General features: G+C 46.0%; 1 protein-coding gene across 3 annotated transcripts in view; it reads left to right on the top strand.

The window, feature by feature from the left end:
* The window catches only part of LOC115474191 (ras-related protein Rab-5B-like), a 141,030-nt gene that overhangs the window by 39,013 nt on the left and 88,344 nt on the right, over positions 1–13,673 (top strand). The window contains exon 1 of one of the 3 annotated variants that reach the window (XM_030209550.1): positions 9,529–9,656. The exons of the other annotated variants lie outside the window; for them this stretch is intronic. The gene's annotated coding sequence lies outside the window, so the exon portion shown is untranslated. Of the gene's footprint in view, positions 1–9,528; positions 9,657–13,673 lie in introns of those variants that run through there. 3 annotated transcript variants of the gene reach the window in all.

Here is a 13,673-nt window from a genome sequence, read left to right as displayed (position 1 = left end):
GTCTGGCAGACCTTCGTGGTCTGAGGAGCCAGAGGAAGGTGCCGGATTGCCACTGGATCCAGATGATCCCACCGCGGTTAGGATTTTCCACCGCGAGGAGCTGCCAGCGCTTATTTCTGATGCCTTGCAGGCTCTCTCTATTGAAGATCCTGTGCTTGGCGAGGCCTCCTCTGGTAATCCGAGGATGGCAAGTACTAAGAAGCCTGCTCGAGCCTTTCCTTTGCATGACTCCATCCAAGAGCTTATTTTGGCTCAATGGGCTGACCCCGAGGGGCTTTTGAAGGTTGCCAGGGCAATTGGGCACTTAAACCCTCTTAGTGAGGAGCACTTGGCATGCTTGGCCGTGCCTAAAGTAGATGCCCTAGTTACGGCTGTGACAAAGAAGACTACCCTCCCAGTAGAGGGAGGAGTCGCCCTGAAGGACATGCAGGACCGACGTCTGGAATCAGCAATCAAACGGTCCTTTGAGATTTCAGACTTAGCCTTACGGGCATCTGTATGCAGTTGTTATGCTGCTCGAGCCTGCCTCGCTTGGTTGCAACAGGCAGTGGAACAGCCCGGGGGTGGAGCAGAGCCCCTTGCAGAGCTGGCACCGCGGATGGAGTCGGCCTTGTCATTTTTGTCGGACGCCCTCTATGATCTGGTCAGAGCTTTGGCTAAACAGATGGCTGTGACGGTGGCCGCTCGCCGCCTTCTATGGCTACGGCATTGGGCGGCTGACATGGCCTCTAAGCAAAGGTTGGTGGAGTTGCCCTTCCAAGGCCTTCTCCTATTTGGTGAGGAGTTGGAGAAAATTGTTAAAGGCCTGGGGGAAACTAAACCCCAGCGGTTACCTGAGGATAGGCTGCGGCCTTCTTCCAAGGGTCAGGCGGTTCCCTCCTCTTCCAGACCTCGCTTCCGTGAAGCTAGAAGGTATCGCCCGGGGCGTTCTGGGTTTACTTCATGTGCCCGCTTTCAGCAGAGGAACTCCTTTCACTCGAACAAACGTTCCACAGCAGCCGGCTCAAGGCCTGGAGTTCATGGGCGACCCTCTCAATGATGGTGCGCCGGCCCACTCCTCGATTCCTGCAGTTGGAGGACATCTTTCCCTCTTTCTCGAGGAATGGGTCAAGATTACTTCAGATCAGTGGGTTTTGAACCTGATCAGAGATGGCTACAGATTAGAATTCAATGCCCCAATGAGAGACGTGTTTGTGGAGTCCCGATGCGGCTCTGCCGTCAAACGGGCCGCGGTAGAGGAGACCTTGCAAGGCTTGTTGCACCTCAGGGCGGTGGTCCCTGTGCCTCCCGCCGAGATTGGCTACGGTCGTTACTCCATTTACTTTGTGGTGCCACAAAAAGGAGGGTCTTTTCGGCCCATACTCGACTTAAAGGAAGTCAACAAGTCACTAAGAGTGCGGCATTTTTGCATGGAAACCCTGTGCTCCGTCATGGCAGCGGTACAGCCAGGAGAGTTTCTCACGTCTGTGGACCTGAAAGAAGCTTACTTGCACATTCCTATTTGGCCCCCGCACCACCGGTTTCTCCGGTTTGCGATGTTGGGAAAACATTTCCAGTTTCGGGACTTGCCTTTTGGCCTCGCCACAGCTCCCTGACCCTTTTCCAAGGTAATGGTGGTAGTAGCTGCCTTTCTCAGGCGAGAGGGTATCCGGGTTCACCCGTACCTCGACGACTGGCTCATCAGAGCGGACTCTGCAGAAGAGAGTCATCATGTAACAGCCAGAGTGGTCTAAGTACTTCAATTTCTGGGCTGGGTCGTCAATATACCCAAATGTCACCTGACCCCCCCCCCTCAATCTCTAGAATGTTTGGGGGTCCGGTTCGACACAGCCTCAGGGTTTGTCTTTCTACCTGAGCAAAGGCGGTGCAAGCTTCAGAATCAGGTCCGTCTGCTCCTGAGGATGCCTCGCCCGCGAGCTTGGGACATAGTCCAGCTGTTGGGGGTCGATGATGGCCACCTTCGAAGTGGTGCTATGGGCGAGAGCGCACCTGAGACCTCTGCAGTATTCCCTGCTTCAACGATGGTCTCCAATATCTCAGGATTACCAGCGCAGACTCATGTGGCTCCCTGCGGCCCGGCTCAGTATGGAGTGGTGGCTCTCAGACAGCATGCTACGGCGAGGAATGCCGCTAACACTTCCCGATTGGTGCCTGGTGGTAACAGATGCCAGCCAGCAGGGCTGGGGGCACATTGCCAGGGAAGGCATGCCCAGGGTCTCTGGACACCCGAGGAGTCGGAGTGGTCCATGAATCGCTTGGAGTTGAAAGCGATATTCCAGGTGCTTCTGGCCTTTCACACGACCCTGGAGGGACTGGCTGTCAGAGTTCTTTCGAACAATACGACAGCAGTGGCCTACATAAATCGACAAGGCGGCACTCAGTGCAGGGCACTGGCCGCGCAGATTTGCCACTGGGCCGAGCTACATCTGCAGTTTCTGTCAGCAGCTCACTTTGCAGGTCAGAGCAATGTGCAAGCCGATTATCTAAGCATCAAATCGACCCAGCGGAGTGGGAACTGGCAGACGAAGTGTTCCTTCAGATCTGTGCCATATGGGGGATGCCCGTAGCGGATCTTATGGCGTCAAGCGCAAATGCCAAAGTCCCGTGCTTTACAGCAGACGGAGAGATCCTTGCTCGGCAGGGTTGGATGCCTTGGCTCAACCCTGGCCTCAGGGCCTCCTGTATGTGTTCCCTCCTGGGCCCTTGATAGGGCGAGTACTCCTGCGGATTCGGCTACATCAAGGAGAGGTGGTTCTCATTGCCCCGGATTGACCCAGGCGGCCGTGGTATGCGGACCTCCGGCGGATGCTGGTGGAGGCTCCCCTTCCTTTGCCTCTGGTACCGAACCTGTTGTCAGAGGGGCCGTTAACCATGGAGGACGCCTGCCGCTTTGGTCTTACAGCATGGCTCTTGAGAGGGCGCAATTGAGAGACAAGGGCTATTCCAACAAGGTCATCTCCACTCGCCTTCAGGCCCGCAAGCGTTCCACTTCCGTTGCCTATGCTCGGATTTGGCGCTAGTTTGAGGCTTGGTGTGCTGCTAAAGCAATTACACCCATGCGGGCTTCTGACTCGCCGATACTTGACTTTTTGCAGGATGGTTTACAAAAAGGCTTGACCCATAATTCCCTGCGTGTTCAAGTTGCAGCCTTAGCATGTTTCAGGGGAAGGTGGCTGGCCTCTCCCTGGCTGCTAATCCGGAGGTGGCACGGTTTCTTAGAGGGGTGCTTCGGCTCCGTCCTCCTGTGCGGGCTCTGTGTCTGGCGTGGAACCTGGGGTTAGTTTTATGTTTAAATCTGTTTATTGACATAGTATGCAAAATGTGATACAAACACAATTCTACCAACTACGGCACTAATACAACAAGTAACTATCAACATTTCTTCCAACGTCAACTGATTTTCTGTTTTTTTCCCCCCACCCCCCCAACCAACCCAACTCTCCCATCCTTCTGGTTTAGCTAAACATTTGTGCATAATTCTGTTAAACATGTGAACCAACCAAAACAACCCAAATATTGCAGGGATATAGTGAAAGCACTGAACGTCACCAATAGGCTGATTGCAGAAGAATCCAGGTTGTTCTTTATTGCTCCCTTGTCCCTCAACTATTACTACTCTCCCGCCCCCCCATCTCTTTCTAAATCCCAACCTCCCAACCTAATTCCCCCCCCCCCCCCGATCCCTTCCCCAAACACATGCTGCTCAATCATCAAGTCCAGTCGGAACTCAAAGCCAAACACGTCTAGTTTAGAATTCTGCTCCTTGCAAGGGGTTGCAGAGTGTCCCAAAATTTCTCCCATATTCTTTGAAACCTCTTGCCCTCCTCAGAGGACAAATCCAAAAGGCCGCGTCTTTCTAGCTTGAGGAGTTCAATCATTTGTATTCTCCAAGTACCAACTGTTGGGGCTCTATCAGCTCGCCAATGTTGTAAAAGGACTTTCTTTCCCATCAGAATCGCTCTCTGTAGGAAAGACAAGAAGCCTGGAAGGGTCGGTTTAACATACTTATAGACCTGAAAAAGCATCAGAGGATGTCTCTGGACTGTACGTCCCCAATATTTCTTGATCTCTCGTAAAATTTGTGTCCACAGCTGTAAAACGTGCGGGCAGTACCAAAACATGTGGCCAAGTGTGGCTTGACTCTGATGACACCACGGGCAGGTGCCCACTCCTCCAATGCCTGCCTTCATTGCTCTGTCTGGTGAGATGTACAGTCTGAGAGCGAATTTATACTGCATTTCCCAGTGCCGGGTAAAAATGGAAGCTCTATGGATGGATGAAAGGAAATTGCACAGAATCTCTTCCGTTACTTCTGACAGTAAATCTCTAGCCCAACGTTGAGCACTGGTGCGAAAGTCTATATTCTCTGTCGAGTCTTGTAAGGATCTGTGGTGATATTTTAAAGGCACTGCTGTTTGGGCCCCCAAAGTCAAATCAGAACTCAATATATCCTGTACATCCTCGCTTAAATTCAGCCAGCCTAGGGCTCTGATGTAGTGTTGAGCCTGAAGATAGGCAAAGCGATCCGACTCTCGGAGCTTAAATTCCTTTTGTAGTTCTAAAAATGGTCGGGTCTTACCCTCCTCCGTGACCAACTGATAGATATATTTGATCCCCAGTTGTCTCCAGCGACCAAAAGTCTTTGAGGAGGTGCCCTCTGGGAAGTCAGGGTTATGAAACAAAGGCAAAAAGGGTGTCACTCTCCAGTCGAAGCGATATCTCTTGCAGAGCCATCTCCATGCCGCCCTCGCTGAGGTTACCAGAGGGCTCCTCCCCATCTTCCCAGGAAGCGCCTTACTAGGTGCATGTAGTGCCCATCCCAGGTGCACAGTTGGGAACATTGCCATCTCTAAACTAGTAGCTGAAAAGTTGTGGTTGTCTGTCAGCCAGTCTCTAATGTGTCTCATCCTGGGGTTAGTTTTAAAGGCCCTTCAGTGTTCGCCCTTCGAGACGCTTAGGCGAGCTTCGGAGAAGGATGTGACCCTAAAGACGGTCTTTTTGGTGGCCATTACTTCGGTGAGATGAGTGTCTGAGCTCCAGGCGCTGTCCTGTCGAGACCCATTTCTGCATTTGCACCTTCTAGATGTGCGAAGGGCTCTGTTGCAGTATCTGCGCTTGTCAAATGCTTTCAGGACCTCTGATCACCTTTTTGTTTTGTTGTCAGGTCCTCGCAGAGGGTCTCCAGCGTCTAAAAGCTATTTTTTTCAGCATATCTGCTGTCTGGCCGGCCTCCGCCTGAAGCCCTTAAGGCACATTCCACAAGAGCGATTTCCTTTTCTTGGGCTGAAACTGGAGCACTCTCTCCAAGAGATATGCAGTGCAGCGACATGGGCTTCTAAACTCTCATTTGCCCAACATTACAGGCTGGATGTGGCTGCCAGGAGGGATGCACATTTTGGAGCACAAGTGCTGGCGCGTGGTGTGGCCTGTTCCCACCCTATCTAGGGATTGCTTTGATACATCCCATTCGTAATGGATTCATCTGCTTGATGACAAGGAGGGGAAAATTAGGTTCTTACCTTGGTAATTTTCTTTCCTTTAGTCATAGCAGATGAATCCATGAGCCCGCCCTGATTGATTGATTGATGCTGTTTTGGGTTCAGTTTTTCCTGTAGATATGTTCCCTGATTGGGAGAAGTTGGAAAACAGTCTTCAGGCTTTCTGTTCTGTTACAAGAGGTTGAGTTCGTCCCTCCTTTGAATTACTGCTCCTGTTCTGGAGCGTTCGTTCACTGTGAGGAAAGTTCATGTTATTCTACTTTGCGGTGTAACACTGCTTTGGAAGCTTCAAATACTGAGAGGCAGATGGAGCTAGCTGGCCAAGAGGCACTATGGTTTTTCAGTTCTCTCTATCTCCCCCTGCTGGTAGGTGGACACAACCCATTTGTAATGGATTCATCTGCTAAGACTAAAGGAAAGAAAAATACCAAGGTAAGAACCTAATTTTCCCATGTAGGTGCCCCCCTTCACCCCTTAGGGCTATGGTAGTGTTGTACAGTAGTGGGTTTTGGGGGGGCTCAGCACCCAAGTTAAGGGAGCTATGCACCTCGAAGCAATTTCTGAAATCCACTGCACTGCCCCCTAGGGTACCTGGTTGGTGTCCTGGCATGTGAGGTGGACCAGTGCACTACGAATGCTGGCTCCACGAACGACCAAATGGCTTGGATTTGGTTGTTTCTGAGATGGGCGTCCTCGGTTTCCATTATCGCCGAAAACCGGGGACGACCATCTCTAAGGATGACCATCTCTAAGGTTGACCTAAATTTCCAGATTTGGGCATCCCTGACCATATTATCGAAACGAAAGATGGGCGCCCATCTTGCTTCGATAATACGGGTTTCCCCGCCCCTTTGCCGGGACGTCCTGCTAGAACGTCCTCAGGAAAACTTGGGTGCCCCGTTCGATTATGCCCCTCCATGGGTGCGTTAGCATTTTTAACGCACGTAAATAGTTTATACACGTTAAACGCTAAATCGCCCATAGAAACATATAGGCGCGTTAGTGTTTAACGTGCCTTAAATTTAAGGGTGAATTAGAAATGCTACCGCACCTTAGTAAATATACCCCTAAGTTTTCTGTAAGTCATGCGCATAACTGGGAGCACTGCTCATTTCTGTCCTATGCTGCACATGTGTGCATGCCTCCCTTTCTCTTACACACTATAGTGCTTGTAGAACGGTGCTTAGGGCCCTTACTTTTTTGCGCATTTATGCACACAGGCACCTAGTTATAGAATTGCCCTTCAGATCTCCTCAGGCTCACCTTCTGACCAGCACGGAGACATTCTGTCCATATTCGCCAACTCTGAAAGAAGCACGCAGAAAGCTGTGCAGGCTCATCGTCAACAGGATGCTGTTTTGAATGGCTCTGTGCTGACTATGAAATCTGGTAGATCTGTACTGGTTTATTTTAGTAGGAATGCCATGTTCGTGAGTACTTTTGAGCTGTGCAGCTGCTTTGCCCCTTTTTTTTTTTTTTTTTTAAGCATTTTCTGTCATCATGCTTGGAGGAAAATCTAACCTTTTTGAATCCCTGATTTGTACATCTTACACTGGCCAAATGGACCCTTTGGCCATTGATACTCACTGTGAGTTGAGGGATGTCACAAGAAGATGTAATAAATGAGAACTTGAATTTTATATACAGGCATATTTTCAAAGCACTTTGGGAGGCTAAGTTCCATAGGTTTCTATGGAACTTTGGGAGGCTAAGTGCTTTGAAAATGAGCTTGATAGTCTTTTACATGCCTAGGGAACATTTTACCACAAAACAAGCAGATGTTGACATAGGACCCAGACATTTTAAAACAATGCTTATAAGGGTTTTCGGAAGATATGTTGCAACCACATATTTCTAAACCTGGGCGTGTTTAGAACGTAAGAAGTAGCTAATTAATTATGAGATCGATGTTCAGTGGGCTTATACTCCTGTATTAGTCGCTTAAATTGGTCCCTTTAAAATTTTACTAGGGTGTAGTGCCTAAATGCATGTTCAGAATTTCATTAAATTTCTAAATTTAGGAGCTTAAAAGGGAATTTTTTTTTAATTAATTAATTTATTTTTTATTACATTTGTATCCCATGCTTTCCCACTCATGGCAGGTTCAATGCGGCTTACATATTATATACAGGTACTTGTTTGTACCTGGGGCAATGGAGGGTTAAGTGACTTGCCCAGAGTTGGAAACAAGGGCAGATTTAGGTCAGAGAAAAATAGTAACTTAGTATTGATATTCAGCACTAAGGTGCTCATTTTCAAAGCTCACAGACTTACAAAGTTAGGTGGAGGAGCATTTTCAATATGACATCTAAGTCAGACTTTGAACATTTTGCACTAAATGTCTCAAATCCGAATAGCTCAAACAAGAAATAAGAGCGTCAGAATAAATTTATTGGGACCCTATGTGGTCCGTGTTTCGGAAAACAAGCCTTCGTTGGGTCTGTGGTAGAGATGTTCCTGTGACAAGATCTGGAGAAGGACTACCTATATTCTGTTACAGCCACATCTGTGTTACAGAGATGCACTCATCCGCTGCCAATTTTTTCCAAATCTGAGCTCAGGGCAAGCAGTAATTCAAGACACTTCAAAAAGTATGAATGCAATATCCAAGATGTAGAGTTTAAGTTGTATTGGATATCCTGCTGCAAGAGATTGACTGACTGTCGCGAGACCACTGCTCTCAAAAAGTGTCCTGAATTGAAAAACATAGACTGAGGGGTTAGCTGAGAGAACAAAGACATGGGATCTTGTGCGTGTGCTCAGTTAAAGCTCAGGTGTTTGTTTGTTTGTTTCCCCCCCCCCCCCCCCCAAGAAGCTCTGAGAGTGCCTTTTGGTTTTAGATTCTTAATTATTTTCACTTACGTTATGAAGTATAAGGTCAAATGAGAATCCTAAAGGACCACATCTCCTAAAAGCCCAAGGTTTGCTTCTTTCCTGAGCTCCCTTTTGTGAGGAACTGCTATATAAATAAGTAGCCACCCTGCGTGCCATAGGCCCTGTCTGGGATCTTAGGCACATTAGTGTTGTCCTACATTTATTTATTTATTGATTTGGATTTGGATTTTTGCTTATACCTTTTTCAGTAGTAGGTCAAGGTGAGTTACATTGGATATTTCTCTGTCCCCCAGGAAGGCTCACAATCTAAGTTTGCACGCAGTTCATCTTGATTGCAGTGGGGTGAAGAGAATTGTCTTTCATAGATCTGATGGAAACATCTGTAAATTCTGATTAGACATCTCATCAGAACTGCTACAGCACCTAGGAGTAGTTTTGAGCAACTTTTTCAATTTCAAGGCACACCGACTTTTAACAAAGGGTTGTTTGGTGCACCCAGTCTTTGTGAAGAAGGCAGTGTGGACAGAGAGGAAAAATATATGCTGAAAAATAAATGTTCTGGGGTGTCTCTCACCACCAGCTTTAGGTGGAGTTGGTTACATATAATAAATATAAGAGAAGACAGGCATACATACAGTATTCACATAACTGCTGCTGGTATTGTCTTTCCTGTCAGAATAAGTTCATTGCATGTGAGATTTTTCAGTTATTATGCTTATCCCTAAAGGAAATGGTTATTGCAGCTTCAGGTTTGTAGTTTGCAAGGATAGGGTCAGCACATTAGGGTTTCCTAGAAAAACTGCAAGTTTATTTGTAAATGCTTGTTCTCTAAAAATGGAATCTTCCGCAGTCATACTTGGCAACTGAGCTGTCTTTCTGAAAGTCTTCCAGAGGATGGGATTGTAAATGCAGCAGGGACTTGGCTAGAGGCTCAGAAAGAGCAAACAATGCTAATGCATTTGTTTTTCACTGGGGACCCCAAGGCGTTGTATTCTTGGCCACATTGATTTCCAGTCTGTGTGTATGCCAGTTTTTCATTTTGATGTCAGTCATAACAAGAGGAGTGGTCTCAAAGTTTACCTCAGCTCTTTCACATGATAGTGTGTTGTGCTACCTTTTATTAATTCACCATACGGAATTTGCATCATAAATTCCTCTGACTCAAATTGCCCAAGTGTGTTGTACAGTGCAGCCAGCAGGAACTTCAAAACAAAGCGTGTCTAGTCTGGTCATTATAACAGGATTCCATGGTAACCTGGGCCGTGACATTTCTGGCAGCTCCAGTCACCATGCCAGTCGTGGATCCTTTGCTCTTCAAGAATAGTAAGTCAGCATACTCTTACTTAGGTAGAAGTAGAAATTATTATTCATTTCTGTTTAATATGCTGCTTTTAAGCATGAGTTCTATACCATTAGTATTTGGTCCGGGATCACTGTTGGGCAGTTGCCTTATTCTGTCATACAGTACAATGCTAATAATAGAACAATAAGACTTGATGTTTTAGTTTGTTTTTCCACTTCTTTCCTTATGTTTTGAAAGCAGTTGTACACATGATTCTTTTATATGCACTTTGGATTTATTTGTCAAAAGCCGACGAACCCTCTGTATGGAAGAGGTTAGATGTTGAAAATCAAGCAGATAAAATATGTGAAGAAGTAACAAAGAGAATAAGCTTTGAAGAGGAAGAGACTCTCCTGATAGTTGGCATTGTGAATTATGTCGGTTCCTGTATCTATTGTGTTTCCCCCTATCACATTCACACAGATTGGGAGTGTGCAGAGACAGTTTTCTAAAGCTATTTACATTTGAAAGCATTTCATTGAAAGTTTTTCTTTTTTTTCTTCACTGTTGTATTTCTTTGAAGCTATAACATTGAAATTGGCCAGGATAACTTGGTCAACAAATATCAGTTGCTGTTTTAGTATGTTTTGGGCAGATTTTTGGATCTGTAATTTGATCTGGAGAATGAACTCGCAAAAGAGAGAGAGATTACATTTAGTGTGGAATGTACTATTTTGTGATTTATTCTTTCTCCCTGGACAGAGTAATCTTGTAGCCACACAACTGAATTACGTCACGGTGACGGATCGACTTGAACCAGTATCAAAGCTGTGAAGCGTCTAAAAAAACTTTACATGCATGTGTGGGAATTCCCACCCTACTGAACATACAGTAAACCCCGCCTTCCATCAGTTTTTCCTTTTCCATAGTCATGGTCAGACCTTTGAACCAGTTTGTCCTGTCAGGGAATTTTTAGATTTTTGTTCACAATTTCTCTCACACCTATACTTTCAGAATTTGACTTAGCCTCGCTATTGTTCAGCATGTCATCAAAGAAGCAGGGTTTTAAAAGATGCACTTTCTGCCAAAATAAGTTGTCGAAAATAGATCCACATGCGGAATGTATAGATATCTGGGCACTAACTGTCCTAAATGTGCCAGTATGCTACCACATATCCTTAAAATTAGGGACTTTAATATGAAGGCAAACTTATATGAATCTCCTCAGCCTTTGTTGTCAACTAACAGTTGGGTAGGGAAGAAGGCACCTTCAAAATCCAAATACGCTGCTTTATTTATTTATTGCATTTGTATCCCACATTTTCCCACCTATTTGCAGGCTCAATGTGGCTTACATAGTTTTGTTAACATTGACATTCCAGGATATCAGATACAGTTAGTATTGTGCAGAGATTTAGTAAGGGAGGAAAGAAGAAGGAAGGGAGTGATTAGGGTAATTATAGAAGGTGGGCTTTCATAACTGAGTGGGTTGGTGAGGTGGATTAGTGAGGCTATAGGTTCTCATTGTAGGCCTTGTTGAAGAGATAAGTCTTCAGAGATTTGCGAAAGATAGTTGTTTCGTTGATTGTTTTCAGGTCTGTAGGTAGTGCATTCCATAGCTGCGTGCTTATGTAAGAGAAGGTAGTGGCATGCATCAGCTTGTATTTTAGTCCTTTACAGCTGGGGAAGTGCAGGTTGAGAAATTTGCGGGATGATCTTGTGGCGTTTCTGGGAGGTAGGTCCACGAGGTTTAGCATGTAGATTGGGGCGTCTGCCTCTCTCACAGTTCAGCAAATTCTGCTCCTACTCTCTCCACTGCAGTCACACATGGCGATCAGGAAAATCAAACTACTATGACTTCTCTGCCCTGCAATTACTGGTACTTAATGCCAATTTAGTGCCAATTAGTTAATTTAGTTACACACACAAATGATCCCTGCATGCCCAAATTTTAGAATTTATAACTTGTTACCACACATTTACACATTTCTACTCTCTTTTGATCATACGGAACTAGACTGTTATATATTTTACTGTTATTCTCTGGCCCTATTTCTATTGAAAGATCCTCAAAAAATGAGAATCGCTTTATATTCTGTCCATATACCCCCCTTTATAGAATTTGGGGGGTATATAGACAGAATATATGCACGCATTATGTCTTTTTTTGAAGCAGGTGCAAATTTGTGCATGTGTGTTTGTATACTACTGGGATTTTTTTTATAAAATAGGCATCCAAAACCATCTAGAGTGTTTATTAGCACACTTGAACCAGTCCTGTCAGAAACTACCTTTTACAGAACTGCAACTACAGAAAGCTACTTTTGTCATCACTATCTTTATTAGCCAAGGTCACTAGCTGAGAAACAGTAGGATCAGAGCGAAATTGACTTCTATTCTGTTTCTATACTGTACTGTAAATAGACATACTTCTATCAAAGGATCTACACTGCAGTTATTAAAATTAACTTTTCCTTTGATGTTAAGGAGAAATCAACTTCTACCTCACAAATGATCTGTATAACTCAAGAGTTTAAGGACCAAAATCTCCCTCTGATTAAAGAATTTACAAGTTATGGTGACCTTTTATTTAATGTTGAAATACAGTAATCAACTACCATAGTACTAAGTAGAAAAATTGTGTTTCTGGACCGATGTTCTACATGGCCAAGCCTTAGCCATTGAACTACCAGTTTCTGAGATACAGGCAGGTACAACCACCTGGAAGACAACTTTGCGCACCAAGATTTACACTTGGTTTCACAGGCATAAGTCCTCATACCAAGCACTACTCTATAAAAGGTGCTTAGCCTGGAGTGCTCTTTATAGAATAGCACTAGGCACAGATTTTTCCCAACACCTGTTTTTGAACACCATTTACTGAATCTGGCCCTGTGTGTTTGTGCACATTTTATATTGTACTAGTCGTTAAGCCCGTTAAAACGGGCGAGATTTCCAGCTACCCTCCTCGCCGCCGCTCCCTCCCCTCTCTGTGCCGGGCCCCCTGCACTGACCTGCAGCGCCTCTCACCTCGTGTGTGAAAGCGCTACAGGCAGCAGCAGATCGCTCTGCTGCTGCCTGCAGCGCTTCCACACGGAGGCGAGAGGCGCTATCAGGTCAGTGCAGGGGGCCCGAGACGGAGGAGGACGGGAGCGGTGGCGGGGAGGGTGGAGGTTGGTGCGCACGATGTTCGTTTCCAGGCGGCAGCGTCCAACAGTGACTCCGACTCCGTTTCCCTCTCTGTTCCGCCCTCTGACGTCATCACGTCTTGACGCGAGGGCGGGACAGAGAGGGAGCTCTGCTCAAACCATGTCTGTGAGAGAACATACACGTGCTTTTCCTGGCATACTCATGTGCATATTCATGACTGTGTGTGGCTGTGTCTCTTGTTTGTGTGAGTCTGTTTTCTATACGTGTATATATATATATGTGTGTATATATATATACAGTGGGGGAAATAAGTATTTGATCCCTTGCTGATTTTGTAAGTTTGCCCACTGACAAAGACATGAGCAGCCCATAATTGAAGGGTAGGTTATTGGTAACAGTGAGAGATAGCACATCACAAATTAAATCCGGAAAATCACATTGTGGAAAGTATATGAATTTATTTGCATTCTGCAGAGGGAAATAAGTATTTAATCCCTCTGGCAAACAAGACCTAATACTTGGTGGCAAAACCCTTGTTGGCAAGCACAGCGGTCAGACGTCTTCTGTAGTTGATGATGAGGTTTGCACACATGTCAGGAGGAATTTTGGTCCACTCCTCTTTGCAGATCATCTCTAAATCATTAAGAGTTCTGGGCTGTCGCTTGGCAACTCGCAGCTTCAGCTCCCTCCATAAGTTTTCAATGGGGATTAAGGTCTGGTGACTGGCTAGGCCACTCCATGACCCTAATGTGCTTCTTCCTGAGCCACTCCTTTGTTGCCTTGGCTGTATGTTTTGGGTCATTGTCGTGCTGGAAGACCCAGCCACGACCCATTTTTAAGGCCCTGGCGGAGGGAAGGAGGTTGTCACTCAGAATTGTACGGTACATGGCCCCATCCATTCTCCCATT

The sequence above is a fragment of the Microcaecilia unicolor genome, chromosome 7 (assembly GCF_901765095.1).
Source record: "Microcaecilia unicolor chromosome 7, aMicUni1.1, whole genome shotgun sequence".
In the NCBI taxonomy this organism is placed as follows: domain Eukaryota; kingdom Metazoa; phylum Chordata; class Amphibia; order Gymnophiona; family Siphonopidae; genus Microcaecilia; species Microcaecilia unicolor.
Note: the sequence above shows the minus strand (reverse complement) of the source record. Positions and strands in the feature narration are given on the sequence as shown.